Source organism: Gopherus flavomarginatus, chromosome 5 (assembly GCF_025201925.1).
Source record: "Gopherus flavomarginatus isolate rGopFla2 chromosome 5, rGopFla2.mat.asm, whole genome shotgun sequence".
NCBI lineage: Eukaryota > Metazoa > Chordata > Testudines > Testudinidae > Gopherus > Gopherus flavomarginatus.
The window spans coordinates 159,846,437-159,868,924 of NC_066621.1; positions in this window are offsets into that span (position 1 = coordinate 159,846,437).

Genomic DNA, 22,488 nt, shown 5'->3' on the forward strand with positions numbered 1-22,488 from the left:
TAATGGCATAGAATCAGGAGTGGCCAAACTTACTGACCCTGCAAGCTGCATACGACAATCTTGAGAAGTTTGAGAGCCAGGCTGCACCTGACAGGGCTCAGGGCTTTAACCTCACTCCCACTGAAGCCCTGAGCCCCAGCGGGTGCATCCTGCGGGGCTGAAGCCCCAAGAACCTCCCCACTGAGCAGACGCCTCTACCCTGCTGCAAGGCAGAGGGCCTGAGCTGCACCCCCACCCCCAGTCTGGTAGCTGGGACGTGGGGGAGTCTGGGGGGCTCCATGAGCTGCACTTTAATGGTAAAAGCGCTCTCGAGTCAGTCTGGCCACACCTGCCATTGAGAGTACACTTGTGACGTTTGCGGCTGGTACCAACTTGGGAGGGTTGCAAGCGCTTCAGAGAACAGGAGAAGAATTGAAAATTATTTTGATAAACTGGAGAACTGGTCTGAATTAAAAAGGATTAAATTCAATAAGGACAAATGCCAAAGTACTCCAGTTAGGAATGAGCAATTGGTTGCGCACATACAAAATAGGAAATGACTGCCTGGGAAGGAACACCGCAGAAAAGGGAGTGGGGGTCATAGTGGACCACAGACTAAATATGGGTCAACAGTGTAACACTGTTACCAAAAAAAGCGAACATCCTTCTGTGCTGTATTAGCAGGAGTGTTGTAAGCAAGACATAAGAAGTAATTCTTCCGCTCTATTCAGCGCTGATATGGCCTCAGCTGGAGTATTGTGTCCAGTTCTGGGCACCACCATTCAGGAGAGATGTGGACATACTGGAGAAAGTCAAGAGGAGAGCAACAAAAATGATGAAAGGTCTAGAAAACCTGGCCTATGGGGGAAAAATGGTTTGTGCAGTCTGGAGAAGAGCAGACTGAGGAGGGGGGACATAAGTCTTCAAGTCCATAAAAGGTTGTTGCAAAGAGGAGGGAGATATAAATTGTTCTCCTTAATCACTGGTGACAGGACAAGAAATAATGGGGTTAAATTGCAGCCAAGCAGATTTAGATTAGACATTAGAGAGACATTCCTAACTGTCAGGGTAGTTAAACACTGGAATAAATTGCCTAGGGAGGTTGTGGAATCTCCACCATTGCAAGTTTTTAAGGACAGGTGAGACAAACACCTGTCAGGCATGGCCAGACCTCAGTGGTTCGGGAGCCAAGTTAGCGCTCAGCCGTACCCAAAAGAGCCACAGCTGTGTGAATTCATGGTTTCATTTCCTATCGTGTATATTATTATTATTTATTTATTCTCACAGCAAATAAGTTAAGTTAATGTAAGTTGATATCATAATTGTTTAATAACATCGTAAAGGCATCCTGATTGGCTAATAACTTAGACTGGTGAATAATCAACTCTCACTGTTTTAGTATCGTGCTGCAAAGAGGCATGGGAGCCACATTAAAGAGCCACTTGCAAGACACCCCAACATTACCACCAGACCGTAAGCTGGCATAAGGGGAGGAAAGCCTGGCAGTTGGAGCTGGGTGAGAAGAGGAGAGGACAGCATCATTGTGGGACAAGGAGCTCAGCTCAAGCTAGGAACTGCCAGAGGTCCTGGGTATGAGGCCAGACCTGGCCTGGGTGGTTGCAGTCCAGAAGCTGCCGGTTAGACAGTGAGATGGGCTGTTGCTGCTGGGATCCTGCCTGAGAGGAAGGGGGCTGAGCCCACCAGGGCCAAAGACTTTTGCATTCAGACTGAGCCTATAGCACTCCATTGCCCTGAAAGGAGGTGAATGTGTTAAAGTGGCATGGCCAGAAGTCCAGCCACTGTGATGGTGGGAATAGACTGAAGACCACTGTGGGGAAACTGAGGCAAAGTTCTGGGACACTGAGTTTTGCCAGAAGGGGAACGTTCAAATATAGGAATCTACTGATCTGAGAAGCGGGTTAATTTCCACAAGCACATGAAGGTAGCGTATAGAATGCTGCATAGTGGGGTGATTATGCTGAATGTTGGGTAACCTTTTACTGACTAGACTTTAAGATGTCTGTCTGTTCTGGGGAGAGATTCCCTGATCAATAGCATTGCTGTTACTGAACAAAAGAGACTTCCTAATGAAAAGGGGAAATTGGAACCTTCTGAAATATCGCCATTCTGCAGCGTGCTTATGGGATGGAGCAGAAATCCCAGCGCAAGGTATGCGAGAGAACACAGTGCCAGTCAGAGGTATAACACAAAGGCTCTGCTTCAGTCCACCTTGATCAGCACAATTGTTGTTTCTTCCTCCTCTGTACATGCTTCTAGGCAAGCAGCAATCCACGCGTGACCACTTTGTCTTGTCTCAAGTCATTGTGGCTGGCGGCTGTAGTTCTTCTCTTCTCTGCAATTTAAGAGTCGGAGCTTATTGTCTCGTAAAAGTGTGTTCTTGTTGCTTAATGCAGGGCTTTTATGTGTGTGATGTTGCCCCTTGCCAATCACGGCTCCTGATTTGTGCAGTTTGTACCACAAAGAGGCAGCCTGGGACAAACAGAAGTAATGTCTCATTTTCTCTTCACTCCTCTCAAATAGACTAGAGCATGAAAATAGTGTTCTTACTAATAGATGCACTGACACTTCATGCTCCATGCAGAGCATACTCCACTTGATAGAATAATGGGCAGATGTGTCTGGTTGCAGCTTTAGTTTCTGACCTTTTCAGCACTCTCCTAAAATACCCAAGCAAAAAACCCTGAAATCATATAAAGGGACTGAGATAGGGCTGTATGCCAAACTTTCCAGAGACACTAGACAGACAAGGGGAAATCTTGTGAAGTGGCAGTCACAGCTCCTTAGTGCTCATGACACAAGATGCCAGCCTGAACTTAAAACTCTTCGCTGCACTGACTCTCAGGTGCATGCCACTTCCGACTGAATATGAAATCGGACAGTTCAGTTTCCATTTCAGTGCAGCCAATCAGTGGAGGAAACCTGGCCTCCCAGGGCTGGGGCAAGTATGTTTCGTGCCCCTTCTATATCGTTCACCCCCGCGCCCATGCCCTGAGGTGCCCCCCTGCCCGCAGCAGCTCCCCCCTCCACCCTGAGGCACCCCCCCAACTCACCCCTGCTCTGAGCATGAGCACCCCGAATATGCCGTCGCTGCTTCACTTCTCCCACCTCCCAGGCTTGCGGTGCCAATCAGCTTAGGTCCTGCAAGCCCGGAAGCCAGGAGAAGTGAAGCAGCCACGGCGTGCTTGGGGAGGAGATGGGGCAGGGGTGAGCTGGGGTGGGGAGTTCTCCTGCGTGCCGCCCCCCACCCCTTACTTGCTGCAGGCAGCCCTCCCTGCACTCCCCTGCCCCAGCTCCCTCCACCTAAATGCTGGTGACCTGGGCGGCCGAAGATCCAGCCACCGCTGTCACTGCCAAAGAAAATGGCGCCCCCCAAATCCCAGCGCCCTAGGCGACTGGTCGCCTAAATGGTTGCACCGGCCCTGTGGCCTCCTGCCCAACGGATTAAAACTGGCTGATGGATAGTCAATAAAAGGCCACAATGAATGGTAAAGCTGGGAGATGTGATACAGTGAGGAGCTTTGTAATTCCAGGTGCAGGAGGGAACAAAGAGCCTGGGAGTGAAATATGCAGTTGATACTAAGTGGGAAGGAGCTTTAAACAATGTACAGATAAGGACGTGTAAACTTTTCCAGAGTGTTGCTGAAAGATACTTGGTGGGTGTGAGTGGGCAGCCAGCAGAGTGGTCTGAAGTTTCTAATACGCTGTGGCAGGAAGAATGGCTTGTGTATTTTTGAGTTGCGGATACACAGGTATCACAGCATGCGGGAAGGCAGTAACCCGCCTTCTGTAAGCTTCTGCTATCTTTGGTATATTTTCTTACCCTCCAGATATTGGCAAATTTGAGAGCGTTCAGAGACCAATGGGGATGTTAAGGGACTGGAAAAATGAATTTACAAGTCACGATGAAGAGCTGAATAAGTATAGTGGATAGGCTAAATGACAGGAAACATGATACCAATCTATAATATTCTGAGTGTGAACAGCAAGAGGGAGATGAATATAAGTAGGAGGAAGAGGTTAAAATTCAGAAAGGGGAAATACTGATCAGATATCAAGGCATTTTACTTGACATAGAGATCAATTAACCTGTGGAATAATCTCTGAAGGGAATTGATACGAGCTGTAGTACTGGTCTTATTTAAAACTAGACAGGATACACTGGTAAATTCACAGCAGGGAGCCAGCTGTCCTGGCAGGGAGATGGAGCAGCAGACCTGTTTCATTTCTAGATTCCTTAACGAGAATTAGAAGTCTAGGCTGTGTTTCAGACCCCAATGGAATAACAGCTAATTTAATGACCCTCTTCTGCAGAAGTAAACATATTATGACAGATGGCAAGTCTGTAGGATTGACTTTTTGATATACTGAGGCGTGGCATGAGAAATCAATGGTTCAATCCTGCAAATATTAATTAATGAACATACAAAGCACTATGTGGAATTCTCAAGCTGTGGGCTTGTCTCTTTTGCGCACATTTATTTTCTGTTCTCACAGTTCAGTCTTCAGAGATCAAACATAAACATGCTCAACTATACCTTTTAGGTGCTAGAAGGATATCTCCTGGTTCCTCTCAACTGGTCTTCAGCTAGTTTGTACCGGTAAGCATTTCACATGCCATAACATTCACAATATTCACTACAGACATTTTTTGGTCTTTATTTCAAGTGCTCTAGAAAGAGGCTTTACTGACAGCACTGTAGGCCCCTATCTATTCACAAAACACATTGTGATGCTCTGTACCTCGGGGGAACACCCTACAGCCCCGCGTCATCTTTATAAAATGATTGTGTTGTATCCAGTGCACAGTTTGTCAGGTCGGGTGTCTTTGGAAGGCTCATGATGCACTGAGCATGATTGTTATAATGATGTTATAGTAATTGTTACAGTATTGTTATAGGTAATAATTTCATGTATATAGTTATGAGTCTGAAAATGTGTCCTCGTGGCTTAAAATAAGCCCAGACAAAAACTCTCCAAGAGTGGAGAGGCAGTTCACACCTCATCAGGGCAGGTATGGGACAAACCCAGACCAGCCTCAAAGGAGCAAAGGACGCTGGCCTAGGCACCAACAATAGAATCTGTTGGACTTTGAGGGAGTCACCCCCCTTCCTTTGGTCAGTTTGGGACTGCGATGAGGTAATGCTCACCTGACTCCTAAGGGCGGGAGGGAGCAAAGCCAGGACAGGGGCTGCTAACAGGGAGTTTCGCAAGGGAGTTCTCCAGGGGAAGGAGGAGCACATACAGCATCTGTGGGGTAAGTGACTGTCTGTAGTGTGTGTGTGTTTGTATTTGGGGGTTACTTGCTGTGTGCTGAGCTTGTGTTTGTCAGTCTGTTTGGTTGGTTGGTTGTTTGAAGGACCATGTGCTGTGGCTGGCAGTTGGAGGCCATGAGCTTCAAAGGAAGGTTTGAAAGCTCGAAGCCTTTGGTAATTGGCTGAGCCTTAATCAGTGGGCGGGCATTCACTCAGGTCAGGGCTTTATAAAGTCACGCACACGCCTTGCGACCAGGGGCTGCTAACAGGGAGTTTCACAAGGTAGTTTGGAAGGGGAGTGGGAAGGGAGCAGGGGTCCCTTGTCGGTCCTACCTGTTCCCCTGTAGTCCCTTTAAAACCTATAATCCAAACCATATTCCAAAACCCCTTTCATTAACTAGGAGACAATGCAGGCAGAAGCCCAGCAGCAGAGTGGGGGCTATCCAGTTTATTGCGCTGAGTGTAGCATGTATGATTACCTGCCCTGTGGGCGGTGGCGAATGTGTGCTGTCAGTTCAAGGAGCTCCTGGCCCTCAGAGACCACGTACGGACTTTGGAGGCTAGGGTGGCGGAACCGGAAGATCTAAGAGAGGCAGAGAGGTATGTTCATGAGGCTTTCAGGGACACTGTAGAATTGTCCCACCTCCGCTCAGACAGACCCTGTGCTGTTGAGGAGGAAGAAAGGTCCAGGGAAGCAGAGCAGTCAATGGGAGCAGAGGGAAACGTTCCCATAGTTGGGACCCTCCTTCCAGATGGTGCTGGGGTTGCTTCTCGCACTGAGGTTACCTCTCCAGGGGAGGGAACTCCAGTTGCTAGGAAAAGGCAGGTGTTAGTAATGGGAGATTCAATCATTAGAAACGTAGATAGCTGGGTTTGTGATGACCGGGAGAACCGTATGGTGACTTGCCTGCCTGGTGCGAAGGTTGTGGATCTCTCGAGGCATCTAGACAGACTTATGTGTAGTGTTGGGGAGGAGCCGGTGGTTGTGGTACATGTAGGTACCAATGACATAGGGAAGGGTAGGAGAGATGTCCTGGAAGCAAAATTTAGGCTGCTAGGGAAGAGACTGAAATCCAGGACCTCCATGGTGGCATTCTCAGAAATGCTCCCAGTTCCACGCACAGGGCCGGGTAGGCAGGCAGAGCTTCAGAGTCTCAATGCATGGATGAGACAATGGTGTAGAGAGAAGGGGTTTACGTTCATTAGGAACTGGGGAAACTTCTGGGATGAGGGAAGCTTATATAGGAAAGATGAGCTCCACCTAAACCAAAGTGGAACTAGACTGCTGGCACTAAACATTAAAAAGGTTGTAGAGCAATTTTTAAACTAGGAGATGGGGGAAAGCCGATTGCTGCAGAGGAGCATGTGGATCGGACACAGACTTCTCTTAGGGGAGAGTTTGATGATAGGGAATCTCCAGGTTATAGACAGGACGGAAGAGGATAATGTAAGGGCCGGATCAGATGATAAACAGTCACATAAAAAAGAATCTGGCACATCAGAAGAGGGCAGACAAATAAACAGGGACAAGTTTTTAAAGTGCTTGTACACAAATGCTAGAAGTCTAAATAATAATAATGGGTGAACTAGAGTGCCTTGTGATAAAGGAGGATATTGATATAATAGGCATCACAGAAACCTGGTGGACTGAGAGCAATCAATGGGACACAATCATTCCTGGGTACAAAATATATCGGAAGGACAGAACAAGTCGTGCAGGGGGAAGAGTGGCACTATATGTGAAAGAAAATGAGATTCAAATGAAGTAAAAATCTTAAGCAAATCCACATATTCCATAGAATCGCTATAATAGTGGGGGATTTCAATTATCCCCATATTGACTGGGAACATATCACTTCAGGATGAGATGCAGAGATAAAATCTCTCGAAACTTTAAATGACTGCTTCATGGAGCAGCTGGTAAGGGAACCCACAAGGAGAGGCAACTCTAGATTTAATTCTGAATGGAGCGCAGGAGCTGGTCCAAGAGGTAACTATAGCAGGACCGCTTGGAAATAGTGACCATAATACAATAACATTCAACATCGCTGTGGTGGGAAGAACATCTCAACAGCCCAACACTGTGACATTTAATTTCAAAAGGGGGAACTATACAAAAATGAGGGGGTTAGTTAAACAAAAGTTAAAAGGTACAGTGACTAAAGTGAAATCCCTACAAGTTGCATGGCCCCTTTTTAAAGACACCATAACAGAGGCCCAACTTCAATGTATACCCCAAATTAAGAAACACAGTAAAAGAACTAAAAAAGAGTCACCGTGGCTTAACCATGTAAAAGAAGCAGTGAGAGATAAAAAGACTTCCTTTAAAAAGTGGAAGTCAAATCCTAGTGAGGCAAATAGAAAGGAGCACAAACACTGCCAGCTTAAGTGCAAGAGTGTAATAAGAAAAGCCAAAGAGGAGTTTGAAGAACGGCTAGCCAAAAACTCCAAAGGTAATAACAAAATGTTAAGAAGCCTGATAAACAACCAGTGGGGCCCCTTGACAATCAAAATACAAAAGGAGTGCTTAAAGACGATAATGTCATTGCGGAGAAACTAAATGGATTCTTTGCTTCAGTCTTCATGGCTGAGGATGTTAGGGAGATTCCCAAACCTGAGCCGGCTTTTGTAGGTGAGAAATCTGAGGAACTGACACAGATTGAAGTGTCACTAGAGGAGGTTTTGGAATTAATTGATACACTCAACATTAACAAGTCACTGGGACCAGATGGCATTCACCCAAGAGTTCTGAAATAACTCAAATGTGAAGTTGCGGAACTATTAACTAAGGTTTGTAACCTGTCCTTTAAATCGGCTTCGGTACCCAATGACTGGAAGTTAGCTAATGTAACACCAATATTTAAAAAGGGCTTCAGAGGTGATCCCGGCAGTTACAGACCAGTAAGTCTAACATTGGTATTGGGCAAATTAGTCAAAACAATGGTTAAGAATAAAATTGTCAGACACAGAGAAAAACATAAACTTTTGAGCAATAGTCAACATGGTTTCTGTAAAGAGAAATCGTGTCTTACTAATCTATTAGAGTTCTTTGAAGGGGTCAACAAACATGTGGACAAGGGGGATTCAGTGGACATAGTGTACTTAGATTTCCAGAAAGCCTTTGACAAGGTCCCTCACCAAAGGCTCTTATGTAAACTAAGCTGTCATGGGATAAAAGGGAAGATCCTTTCATGGATTGAGAACTGGTTAAAAGACAGGGAACAAAGGGTAGGAATTAATGGTAAATTCTCAGAATGGAGAGGGGTAACTAGTGGTGTTCCCCAAGGGTCAGTCCTAGGACCAATCCTATTCAATTTATTCATAAATGATCTGAAGAAAGGGCTAAACAATGAGGTGACAAAGTTTGCAGATGATACTAAACTACTCAAGATAGTTAAGACCAAAGCAGATTGTGAAGAACTTCAAAAAGATCTCACAAAACTAAGTGACTGGGCAACAAAATGGCAAATGAAATTTCATGTGGATAAATGTAAAGTAATGCACATTGGGAAAAAAAATAACCCCAACTATACATACAATATGATGGGGGTTATTTTAGCTACAACGAGTCAGGAAAAAGATCTTGGTGTCATCGTGGATAGTTCTCTGAAGACGTCCACGCAGTGTGCAGAGGCGGTCAAAAAACCAAACAGGATGTTAGAAATCATTAAAAAGGGGATAGAGAATAAGACTGAGAATATCTTATTGCCCTTATATAAATCCATGATACGCCACATCTCAAATACTGTGTACAGATGTGGTCTCCTCACCTCAAAAATGATATTCTAGCAGTAGAAAAGGTTCAGAAAAGGGCAACTAAAATGATTAGAGGTTTGGAGAGGGTCCCATATGAGGAAAGATTAAAGAGGCTAGGCCTCTTCGGCTTGGAAAAGAGGAGACTAAGGGGGATAGGATAGAGGTCTATAAAATCATGAGTGATGTGGAGAAAGTGGATAAGGAAAAGTTATTTACTTATTCCCATAATACAAGAACTAGAGGTCACCAAATGAAATTAATAGGTAGCAGGTTTAAAACAAATAAAAGGAAGTTCTTCTTCACACAGCGCCCTGTCAACTTGTGGAACTCTTTACCTGAAGAGGTTGTGAAGGCTGGGACTATAACAGTGTTTAAAAGGGACCTGGATAAATTCATGGTGGCTAAGTCCATAAATGGCTATTAGCCAGGAAGGGTAAAGAATGGTGTCCTTAGCCTCTGTTCATCAGAGGATGGAGATGGATGGCAGGAGAGAGATCACTTGATCATCGTCTGTTAGGTTCACTCCCTCTGGGGCACTTGGCATTGGCCACTGTCGGTAGACAGATACTAGGCTAGATGGACGTTTGGTCTGACCCGGTACGGTCGTTCTTATGTTAGGGAAGAAAGGACATGATAAAAGTGAGAGACATTTGCCATGTTTTCTCTCCACTTCCATCTACAGTCACCACCATTAAGTGACTGAAGCACTAATCAAACGGGAGAGTCTGACTGCAGAGTAACCAGCCAGCCTGTGATGAGAAGCATCTAAGTTTGGAACAGCATTGAAAGTGTTAAGATCAGCTTAAAATTTGTTTTGCTTTTATTTCATTTGACCAAATCTGACTTGTTATCCTTTGACTTAAAATCTATCTTTGTAGTTAATAAATCTGTTTGTTTATTCTACTTGAAACAGTGTGTTTGGTTTGAAGTGTTTCAGAGACTCCTCTTGGGATAACAAGCCTGGTGCACATCAATTTCTTTGCTAAATTGATGAACTTATGTAAGCTTGCAGCATCCAGCAGGCATAAGGTTCCTAGGATTGTGTCTGGCACCGGAGATATTGGCTATTTCATTCAGTTGCACAATCCAAGGAGCAGCTTACATGCCATTTGCGTGAGCAGCCCTGGGGTGGGGGTTCTCACAGCAGAGCAGGGTCAGGCTGGCTCCCAAAGTCAAGGATTGGAGAGGCCTAGCAGATCACCAGTCCAGCTAACACCTGAGTGGAGGAGGGATAGCTCAGGGATTGGCCTGCTAAACCCAGGGTTGTGAGTTCAATCCCTGAGGGGGCCACTTAGGGATCTGGGGCAAAAAATCAGTACTTGGTCCTGCTAGTGAAGGCAGGGGGCTGGACTCAATGACCTTTCAAGGTCTCTTCCAGTTCTAGGAGATAGGTATATCTCCTATTATTATTTTATTAACATCACACACACACACACAGCATTGACAGGAAGTACAACTTTCTTCACTCTACCTTGCTAATTTCCAAAACTCTCACTGGAGTGATTGCCTCTAGGGGAGGGAGCGGAGATCAGTCTTCCTGTATGTTAAGGTCTGCAGAGATTATAACAAAGGGGCTGACTATGTTTTTTTTTTTTTTTTTGAATCATCCCAAATCAGGATTAAAAGTCCAACACTATTATTTTCCTGGGACAGGATTTTCAGAACAATTCTATTTACAGAAAGAATAAAACTATACTTTGGTTTGCCAGCTGCATGGCTGCCCAGCGAAGCAGGCAGCTAGGCAGACCAAGAGCCAGCTGTCTGGGGAGCAGGATAGACAGGCTGCTAGGGAACCCAGGGCATGGACCAGCCAGTGAACTTGGCAGATGGGCAGATCGATAGCCTGGGAACTTTGTGAACCACGAAGCCTGAGAAACCCAGTTCTGTGGAAGCCCACCAGGAGCCTGGAATCCATAGTAGCCCAGGAAGTTCTGGCTTATGATGAGATGAGCAGGTGAGGTGGCAGGAAACCTGCCTAATTTCTATCCAAAGGTTTGGCAGAATCAGCATAGTACAGAGAAGAACCACAAGCATGACAATAGGGTAGGAAAATCTGCCTGTTAGCTATAAACTCAAGGGGCTCACTCCATTTAGTTTAACACAGACAGTGTTCAGGGGTGACTTAATCAGTCTGTAAGTGCCTGTATGGGGAACAGAAATTCGATAATAGCAGACTCCTTAGTCAGCAGAGAAAAGTCTAACAAGAACTAATGGCTCAAAGTTGAAGCTAGATAAATTCAGGCTGCAAACCAGGTGTGCATGTTTAACCATGAGAGTAACTACAATGGTCTGAGGTGGGTTCTCCATCACTGGCCATTTTTAAATCAAGGTTAGATGTTTTCCTAAAAAAATATGCTCGGAGTTATTTTGAGGCAGTTCTCTGGTCTGTGTTATAGAGGAGGTCAGCTAGATGATCAGTGGCCCTTTATAGGCTTGTCTACACCGTGGGATAGTGCAACCCAAGAGGCTGATTTCTAAACACACTAATGTACTGCACATTAATTGGTCTATGTTCACTCTGCTGGTGCTCTTTAATGTAGTACTGTTTAAACAGCATCATGGTAAAGCACACCAGTAGGGTCTACATGGACCAATTAATGTGCAACAGGTTAGCGTTTGTCATAAACAGATAGTTAAGGGTTAATGTCTCTCTTACCTGTAAAGGGTTAATAAACAGGGACCCAAACACCTGACCAGAGGACCAATCAGAAAACAAGATACTTTCAAATCTGGGTGGAGGGAAGCCTTTGTTTGTGGGTTTTGGGTTTGTGGATTGTTCTCTCTGAGTCCTGGACAGGACTAGAGGTGCAACCAGGTTTCTGCCAATCTCCCTGCTACAGTCTCTTATCTATTCAGAATAGTTAGTAAGTAAAAAAGGCGGTTATAGTCTTTTAACTTGTTTTCTTATTTGCAGATGTGTACTTGCTGGAAGTAGCTTAAATTGTGTTTCTGCTGGAGAAAGCTTCTTTCTGTTGTCTATAAGCTATAAAAACCCTGTATATTTACCATCTTGATTACAGAGACAAGTTTTAAGTTTTTTCTTCTTTTATTAAAGTTTTCCTCTTTTTTAGAATCTAATTGATTTTTTGGTTATCTTTTGTAAAACTCCAGGGAAGGGAGTCTGCACTCACCAGGGAATTGGTGGGAGAAAGGAAAGGGAGGAGGGAAGAAAAACCTGCTCTCTGTGTTTATCTCTGTATCTCTCTCCGGGGAAGAAGGGAGGGCGAAGGGGTGATTCAAGGAGTTGAATCATAGTGGTCTCCTAGTGTACCCAGGACGGGAAAGAGCTGGGAGGAAGAAAGGAGGGGGGAAGGGAAATGGTTTATTCCCCTTTGTTGTGAGACTCAGGGAATCTGGGTCTCGGGGGTCCCCAGAGAAGGGTTTAGGGAGACCAGAATCTATCAGGCACTCTACCTAAGTCCTGATTGGTGGCAGCCTATCAGATCTAAACTGGTAATTAAGCTTAGGAAAATTCATGCTAGTACCCATATTTTGGACGCTAAGGTTCAGATTTGGGAATTATACTATAACAGCCCCAAGAGTCTGATTTCTAAACACACTAATGTACTGCACATTAATTGGTCTGTGTTGACCCTGCTGGTGCTCTTTAATGTAGTACTGTTTAAACAGCGCCATGGTAAAGCACACCAGTAGGGTCTACATGGACCAATTAGCATGCAACAGGTTAGCGTTTGTTAGAAATCACAGCTCTATAGAGCACATTACCCCACCATGTAGACAAGTCCTATGAACCTACAAAACATGCTGTGGAATATGTCAATTTCATCAAATCAGCATTTTCTGGTGGAACAGTTTTTCCTGCCTTACTTAGGAGTAACAAAACAGGCATCAAACTTGGCCAAAATCTGATGCCTTCTTCAGCAAAATTTCCACTTAAGCCAGTGGGAGTTTTCCTGAAAGAAAGATTGCAGAATGTGGCACATATAGAACAGATGCTATTTGCTTGGATAATAGTGCAGGGTTCATTCATGGAACTGGACTGTTTATTCTTCAAATGTTAGTTACAAAATTCTGATCTGAATTGCTTAGAAACATTGAGAACTCTTCCTTACCCACCAACCTTCACCAACACATTGGGGTCTAGTTGCTTTTTGCACATTAAAAACAGCACCAAAAAAATGTAAACTGCGGAGGATTTAACATTGCTTCAATCTATTTATAAGGAGGCATCCTACCGGTAGTTAACCTCAGTAGTTTAAAGATCAGATTTACTGTGGTCAGATATTCTCTTTTCCATCCTTTCTGTTTAGCTGCAAATTCCCCCTTTTCAGTAGTTTGTAGACAAACACACTAAAATTGAAGTTAGCAGTATGTGAGCTGAAACATCCTGATATTCTGCCAGATCTTTAATTTCATTATAATTGAAGGTTTGGGCTTCACCTTTAAAGAACAAAGCTGAATTCTTATTATCAGAAGACGTCAAATCTGTACTTTCCTCATGAGAAAGCTGACATATTTTTTATTCCCTCCTCACCACAACAGAACATTGCAAATAAGAACAACCTGCACCCAAAGGTATAACAACAGTTAAGGCTATGCACGTTTTGAGCTCAGAGATTGGCTAGCCCATGGGAAAGCTTACTAAATTTGCAGAGTTAGCACAGCTCACAAGGTTACATATCCCTTGAATGTAATTGGAATTGCCTTTCAGGGATTCGTCTCTGCTCAGAACTGGCCTAGAATATCCAAACATTCAGCTCTTTGCTTGTGCTCGCTTCTAAATAAAGGTTTATTTTGCTTGTCATTTTTATTTACGAAGTGGACATGGGAGAAGAAATATAACAGACTCTAAGGCCCAGTGTGCGAGGGGTCACAGCAAGGAGAGCCTGGGATCCCTGCCCATACCCTGGGTGATATGGAGTGGGGCTTGAAAAGGTAAAGGGGGAGCTGTAGCCGTGGTGGCTTTATAGCAGCAGTTCTCAAATGGTGGGTTGGGAGCCTGTTTTAATAGGGTCGCCAGGGCTGCTGTTAGACTCGCTGGGGTCCAGGGCCAAAGCTGAAGCCCCACCCCCGCCACGCTGAGTGGCAGGGCTCAGGTTACGGGCCCCTTGCCTGGAGCTGAAGCCTTTGGGCTTCGGCTTTAGCCCCACCTGCACCCCCAAGGCCGTGGGGCTTGGACAGGCTCAGGCTTCGGTCCCCCTCTGGGGTCATGTAGTATTTTTGTTATCAGAAGGGGGTTGTGGTGCAGTGAACTTTGAACTCCACTTTCCAGGGAGCACTATATCTGCACAGATTCACAGATTTTAGAGGCCAGAAAGGACCATTGTGATAATCTAATCTGACCTCCTGGATAACACAGGCCACAGGCTCCCCCGAATCATTTCCTCTTTCCAGTCCAGGGCTTTGGCTTGAACTAGAACAGATCTTTTAGGAAAAAAAAAAAACAGTCTTTATTTAAATATGGCTATTGATGGAGTATCACTATAACCATTGGCAACTTGGTCTAATGATTAATTATCCTACTGTTAAACATAAATTCTTGTTTCTAGTCTGAATTAGTCTAGCTTCATCTTCCAGCCACTGAATCTTGTTATATGTTTGTCTGCTGGATTGAAGAGAACTCCATTTTCAAATTTCTGTTCCCCGTGTAGGTACTTATGGACTGTGATCAACTCATTCCTTAACCTTCTCTTTGTTAAACTGAATAGCCCTAAGGAGCTCATATCACTGGCAGGCATGTTTTCTAATCCTTTACTCCTTCTCATGGCTCTTCGCTGAACCCTCTCCAGTTTATCAACACCCTTCTTGAATTGTGGACACCAGAACTGGACACAGGATTTCAGCAGTGTTACAACAATGGCTCAGTATGGAAGTAATATAATCTCCCTACTCCTGTACAATATTCCATTGTTCATACATCCAAGTGTTCCATTGGCCCTTTGGCCACAGCGTCACGCTGGGAGATCCTGCTTAACTGATTATCCACCATGATGCCAAGTCCTTCTCAGAGTCCGTGCTTTCCAGGATAGAGTCCCAGCCTGCATTATTTATTGCTCAGTGTATTACCTTACGTTTGGCTGTACTGAAACACCAAGTGAGCCACCCCACTGTGTCAGTGATCTGTCTTCCTCATTATTTACAGCTTTGTCATCTGCAAACTTTAGCACAAGTGACTGCGGGACCCCACATGCTTGGTGAGGATGCCCCGTTTATAATTACATTTTGATAACTGTCACAGTTTTTAATCTATTTAATATGTGATATTTATTTCATATCATTCTAGTTTTTTAATCAAAATGTTGTGCAGTACTAATTTTCCATAAACACATATTGGTTGGCATTGGTTATATTACCCTCTTTTAATGCCTAATAATAGGGTCCTATATCAGCCATTCCATTATTTGGTTGTGATTGATGTCAGGCTCTGAGGACTATCAGTACCTGGGTCATGCCTTTTACATACTTTAAAATATTGACACATTATCCTTCTTCCATTTCTCTGGAATTTCCCCTGTGTTCCAGTCCTTATTGAAAATCATTAGTGGTCCAGAGAGCTCCTTGGCCAACTCTTTTAAAAGTCTTGGATTCAAGTTATCCAAGCTTGCTGATCGATTTTAAATAATGTATAGCTTTAGTAGCTGCTGTTTAACATTCTCCATAGGTACTATTGAAATGGAATATATTTGCTCATCATCACTATGAAATAAATACATCTTCTGGATTTTCTTCAAAATACAGAGCAAAAATATTTGTGGAATACTTCTGCCTTCTCTGCATCATTATTACTAATTCTATCATTTTCATGTTGTAACCAACCAGTACCATTGTTAGGGTTCCTTTTGTTCCTAATAAGCTTAAACTACTTCTTGTCCTTTGAATATACATTTATTCTTATATTCTTTTTATTCCCTTATCAATTTTCTACAATTCCCAGCTTCTAATTTTCATTCTAATTTACAACAGTCCTACAAGGAAAGATTGAAAAAATGGGTTTGTTTAGTGTGGAGAAGAGAAGACTGAGGTGGGCATGATCACAGCTTTCAAATACATAAAAGATTGTTATAAAGCGAAGGATGATAAACTGTTCTCCTTGTCCACTGCAGACAGGACAAAAAATAATGGGCTTAAATTGCATCAAGAGAGATTTAGGTAAGACATTAGGAAAAACTTCCTAACTGTCAAGGTAGTTAAGCACTGGAACAAATTACCTAGGGAGGTAGAGGTTTTTAAGAACAGGTTAGACATACACCTATCAGGGATGGTCTAGATAATACTTAGATCATGCAGTCCAGTTCCTTGCACTGAGGCAGGACTATCAAAATCCCTTCCAGGCCTACATTTTTATGATTCTATGATTCATTGCTATCGATTTCCCCTCTTTTTCCTTTGTTATATACTGGGTTTACTTTATCTCATTTTCATAGCTGCTTTCACTTTCCCTCTAAACCAGCGTGTTTTGTAACCGCTTTATCAGTTGTGATATTGTCTCCTTTTGGGCGTCTAGTAAAATATTCTTAAACACTTCCCAGTTCACATTTTTCTATTTAAATTCTTTCTCCCAGCTAGTCTGGCTAATAATTGTTTTTATATTTGTGAAACTGGCCCTTTTCAGTACCACATATATATTATTGGTTTGGACTTCATTCTATCTGTGCAGATGCAATAAAGCCATAACTATTTTCATCTAAGCTACCACTGAAGTTTAGTACTGTGAACAAATCCTCTTTATTTGTCAAGACGAGGTTTAATATAGAATTCCTCCATGTTGGATGCAGCATTTTTTTTTGGTTAGGAAATTATCTCTATTTTTAGTAATTCCAAGTACTTGTAGCATGACACCTCCAGCATGTGTCGCAGATTGAAGTTCTGCATGATAGTGCAGCTTTTTCTCATACACATTGTAGATAGGTGCTTAAAAAGCCAGTTGGCCTGGTGTGCTGTGCTGGTTTGTAGCAGATGCCTATTGCAGTGCTCCATGATTCATGCTCCTGGGTGCTTTGGTAATAACTGTAAAGCCCGTATCTCGTAGTAGGTTGGTTAGGGCATTGATCCATAAGCATTCACGATCATTTTCTTTTTAGTGGTCAGGGACTTGGGAACAGGTAATGCCCTTTTTAACAGAGTGCCACTCCCCCACCCACTCTGCCTGCTTGGTTCTTATTAAAATAGGTTATAACCAAGGATTGTACCATCAGAATCTCGATTAGGTGAAATGTATGCTCATGAAGAGCAATTCCAATCCCTCTTGTTTATTCCCCAGGCTCCTAGCCTGTGTCAAGAGTTGGTAGATAAGGTGCCAGTAGTATCGTTCCTGGGGTTTGTAGGGACAGGAAAACCTGTCCTTGTGCAATAGCTTCCTCTAGCAGCTCTTTGCATGGGCTCCTAAGAGTGGCTACCTGCAGGGACGGGCATATTCTCTCCCCTCCCAGCTTGCTGAAGTCGGGAAAGGCCTCTGGTGGTGGTTACCAAGAATTCTGTGGCGCTTTCCTCTTGATTTTTAATCTTTGAGTTCATAAATCCAGCTTAAGGAAAGGGACTTGCACTCAACTACAGTTTCGAGGCTTTTTTTACTTCCCTAGGCTGGTGTGTCTGCCCATTAGCTTATTGTGTGTATGAAGGGGGAAAACTTTTACAAGCAAATACGTGCATCCTCATAGCGCCTCCCCCCCCAAGTGTGTGTGTGCGCGTGTGTGTGGTGCCCACATTTTCCAAAGTTGGGAGACTAAAGTTAAGCACCCAAGGCCGTATTGGTTTACCCGAATAAGTGACCTGGGTTTTCAGAGGGGCTCAGCAGGACATGGCAGTTGGACCTCTAAACAATTAGCCCACTCATTTAGATGCTGAAGAATGGAGTTTTGTGCATAAAATTAGGCATCCAGGTCATCCAAACCTGTTCTGAGCAATATCCTCCAAGTGCCTCTATCCAAAATTCAGGGTAAGACTGCAAAGCAATTTGAGAAGCACAGCTAGTGTGTGACGATAGTTATTGACAAGGAAAATCTGCACTAATTTCTACTTGCTTTTATGGGCAAAAAAAGAGTGAGAGAGAGAACGAGAATTGCGCAGAGGGAGAGGTGCAGACTACAGCTGAACTGATTTAATCAGGCTGATCAAAGAAAGTCCTGTCGGAAAAAAAACAGCTTTGGTTCTAACCCAGCTTTAAGATTGTTCGTTTGTTTTTTGTTGTTGTATTTTGTCTTTCTGAGCCATCTATGTTTTCTCAAGGAGGAATAATTTTCATGCTTTGTTGTCAAATTTTTCTGACACCACAATGTTCCAGAATACTCTCAGTCAGAGAATACAAAATAGAGAAATGACAGTTAGTAAGAAAACCTGGTGGCATCCATGTTAGATTGATTTGTATGATAAATGACAATGCAGAGGCCTCTTAAATGATACAAGAAGCCAAACGGCTTCAAACTAACGCTTTCTTAAACATAGTTGACATAAGTGTGCTACATGTACAGCACACACGGTATAAATATGCAGTGGAGCAGAGACTCAATTCAAAACATCATTTGAATTACCAAAGACACTTTTAGCGCTGCTTTGCTTTTGCAACATACTGTGGCCTACGGCTGACTGTATTTAAAATATGAGTAATTGCTCTCTGGAGTTTATTGAAGATGCCAGTTTCCTCTCCTTGGGTTTCTTTTACTCTGGGTGATCAGTGATTGTTTTTGAAAAAGCAAAGAATGAAACAAATAGCACTGCGTAATGAAGCATGTCGTAACAGTTAGCTGTGAGGGTCTCGTAGAAACTGGAGTAACACACAGTAGTTTCCTGTCTCTGGGGCACAAAATACTTGTGTGACAATATAACTTGCACAGCTTTTAAATACAGGTTTTCTTTCCTCTCGTTAGCACATTACTGCACATTTAAGAGCAAAAGTAGATGCAAATTTGTATAGTTATCTCGTATTACTGATGGACATGCTTAAATTGGAGAGGGGATTCACAGCATATCTAATGTCTTCAGACTAAGTCTTCATCAATGCGATGACCCTGAAGTGCCTGTGTTTTTATTGAATTGCAGTTCTAACCTACTCTGCATTTTGTGAAATATATTCATCTGCTTTCCCTCTTATCTGAATATTGTTTTTATTATGCAAAATCAAAGCAGGAAAAGACTTCCATCTTCCACAATTCAGACAAAATTACACAGACCCAGGTCTGAACCTGATCCTTCTCTTCTGATTTTCAGCTAGGGTGACCAGACAGCAAGTGTGAAAAACAGGGTGGGGGGTAATAGGTACCTATATCAGACAAAGCCCCAAATATCAGGATTGTCCCTATAAGATCAGGACATCTGGTCACCGTATTTTCAGCACTTCTGAATGGCATCTGATGTCAAGATGTACAGCACATGTCCACCAAAAGTGACAGAAGTCAGCTGGGCTTTTGCAGAAGACAGACAGGACATTTAGAGATCGTCTTACACAGGTGGATGATGGCAGGATCTATCTGAAGTCTCAGGTTTTTCAGGTCTGTACCTGTTTTTAATCTGTCTCCTTGTATGTATATTTTCACTAGTGACTCATGCTCAGAGTTTACTTCTACATCTCTAGAAAAACTTGTCCTTAATGTCGCCCTGTGGACTGAAACCATAGAGTATCATTACCCTTCAATTAGACACCCGCTGCTGGATCACACCTGCTGACTCTGTCTTGCAGGGCTCAGTTTGCAGAGCTGTGTTTTGTGGTGTCGATGTTCTGGCTTGGGCTGTAGCCTGAGCTCTGGGACCCTTCACCTGCAGGGTCCTGAAGCCTGGGCTCAGACATCTATGTTGCATTTAAACAGCCCATTAGCCTGACCTCGCCAGCCTGAATTTGCTGGCCTGGGCCAGCCATGGGTGTTTAATTACAGTGTAGACAGACACAAAGAGAGTAAAGAGCCTCTTGTTGTCAACTGTTGGTGGAATGGGATAAACAAGGTCCAGAGCTGCTTAAGAAACTTCAGATGGGCAGGGGCTTCCTGGGGAAAGGAGCTCTGTGCCAACAGCTGTTGGAGAGTGAAGGGAATTGCCTGAATGGGCCAGACCTCGTTGGCATTTCAGTTTTATGTGGCAGTTTGAGGTATTGGGTTTGGGACATTTTGGTTAAAATGTAATTCAGTTTTGAATTTTGGAGCAATAAAATGCTATTTACCTTGTTGGTGTTGTAAGAGCAGCAGTGATCTGTATGGTCTGTATAATCTGTATGCTCAAATGGTCTGTTTCACTCCCCCCGCCACCCTTTGTCTCCCCTCACTCTCTGAATACCCGTGAAGTGGCTTCACCCCGTCCCTCCCTCCTGGAATGCTTGTGGGATGAATGGGCTGCTGGAACAGCTGGAAGATCAGAAGAGCTCCCAGGTAGACGAGGTGTCGGGGGCTCTGATTAGGCAGGGCTCACACACCCAATGCATGGACACTGCTGGAGGTGGAGTGTGACCAACCAGATGCGGCCAAGCCATGTCTAGTTGCAGGCCACGAGGAGCAGGTCCTTAAAAGGGGAAGGGGCCATGTGCTCGCAGTGCACTCACAAGCTTGTACCTCCTGTGAAGGCCCTTTGCCCGGACTGAGACCTCATTCCATCTTGCCTCAGGAAGACTTACCTTCATCGCACCATCCATCGCTGTGCTGCGGGACTCTTACTTTGAAGGGTCCTGACATCTCCAGTGCGTTGCCTGCCCTGGGAGCATGAGTGTGCGAGTGACTCCCCCCCCTTTTACTTTTGAGCGTAGCTATCAGTATAATAAACGTGCTGCTTTCTGCCAAACTCTGGTGGGCCATTAGTCCTCCCAACGCTTACTAGCTGGCCCAATTTCAGGTAACAGTTTGGAAGTACAAGGCAACACATGAACATCAGCTCTGGGTGGGGCCTGCAGACAGACCCCGTTCAGTAAGGGGCCCTGAACAGATCTGAAGGAGCAGGAGAGATGGGAAAGAAAAAACAAAGGTTCCTGCCGTCTGCTGAGGGTATCTTTCTGGTGGTGAGAACTCTGTAAGGGGCTCTAGATACCACTGGTCTCTCTCTAAAGAGCTGAGAAAGTTGCAGAAGAAAGGATGGATGGAGGTGATGGATGGCACAGAGAGTGGCAGCAGCTGTGAGGCATCAGAACAGCGGTGGCATCTGGAGCCGCGCTGAGGCAGCATGGGCTGAAACTGCAGAGAGAGCAATAGCTATCTAAGGGGGTCTGGTGCCCGCCTCTCTACCCAGCAATTAAAGCTGAGATCACTTCAGCTGGCTTAGGTGTTAGAGCTTCCAGAGCAGCCCTGGCCTGCCAGTGTCCTTGGACTCCTGATCCAGGATAGCAAATGGAATGGGGAGCTGGGGAAGGAGGTAGAGGTAGAATGCACCAGCCACTCATAGTGGCCAGGAGGACTGAAGTTGGAACTATGGTTATGGCCCCCTGAGGGGTGAGAGTCTTACCTCATAGAATTTGTTGATGTATTAACTGTCCAAATGCATTTTCTTATTCCCCCATTTCCCGCCCCACCCTTTTTTGCTGTCATTAACACCTGTAGAAGGGTTATGTTAACATTCAACTCATGGAATGAACAAGGAGATATTCATTTTTGTTCCAGAACGTTTGGGAGAGTTTTCGTTTCAGTTGTTAAGTGCTTGTTTTAAGATACTTATACTTTTGACAAACAATTGGTGAGTAAATACTACCCTTAATGGAGAAGCCCTGAACCAGAAGTTCCCTTTATCATTTGAAAATGAAGATGGCCAATCCCAGAAATACCCCTTCCTGTCACCCTCATGAGCCTCAAACTTTGTGGTCTTAGCTAAGTGGGAGCAGAGTCTGAACCAGGTTTGACTAACTTTTTTAATCCGGGTTATGTTGTAAACCATGTTAAAATGGCAAGTTTTTACTTTAGGTTGAAGAGTATCCTACTCATTTGTGCGGGCTAAGGGGCTCTGTAGGGAAGTGTGCCATCTGGGTCTTCCAGCAGTCACTGTGGAAAGAGCCAGCCTTGAGCAAACGGAGTTGAGTTGTACCTTTCTGCCTTACGGAGCAGCCTGTTTTGTGTGTCTCTGGTTTTGGTTCTTGTGTGTTAAAGTTCTACCTTCTAAAAAAATTAAGCAGTGTTGTGCTGCAACCTTCCAGAATTTAAAAAAAAAACCCTAAAATATTCTAATTTCTCTGTGTAAGCTGTGAGCATAACAAAAACCAGACCCTGACAATGTTCTGAAAAGTTACAGTTACCTCTAGTTTTCCCTATCACTTTTTATAGTGGCCAAGTACATCTAGTATATTGTTAGATCATGGCCCTGGGATATCTTTTGCAACTCTTTGTACATTGACTTCAAATGACCAGCATAGCATTGGGAAGCTGGCACGTAATTCTCATAGAGTAGGTGACTTTTTTTCAGATGTGATATGGAAATATATAGCGATATTTAAACTGTGGAGGAAGCTGTGTGGGTAAAAAATACTTACCGTTTCTGTGAGCTTGTCTTAGCTCCAGTATTTGTAAGGATTCACACTTTCCAAATCATTGAAGCTCAACTCTTTTCGTTATAGACTTCACTC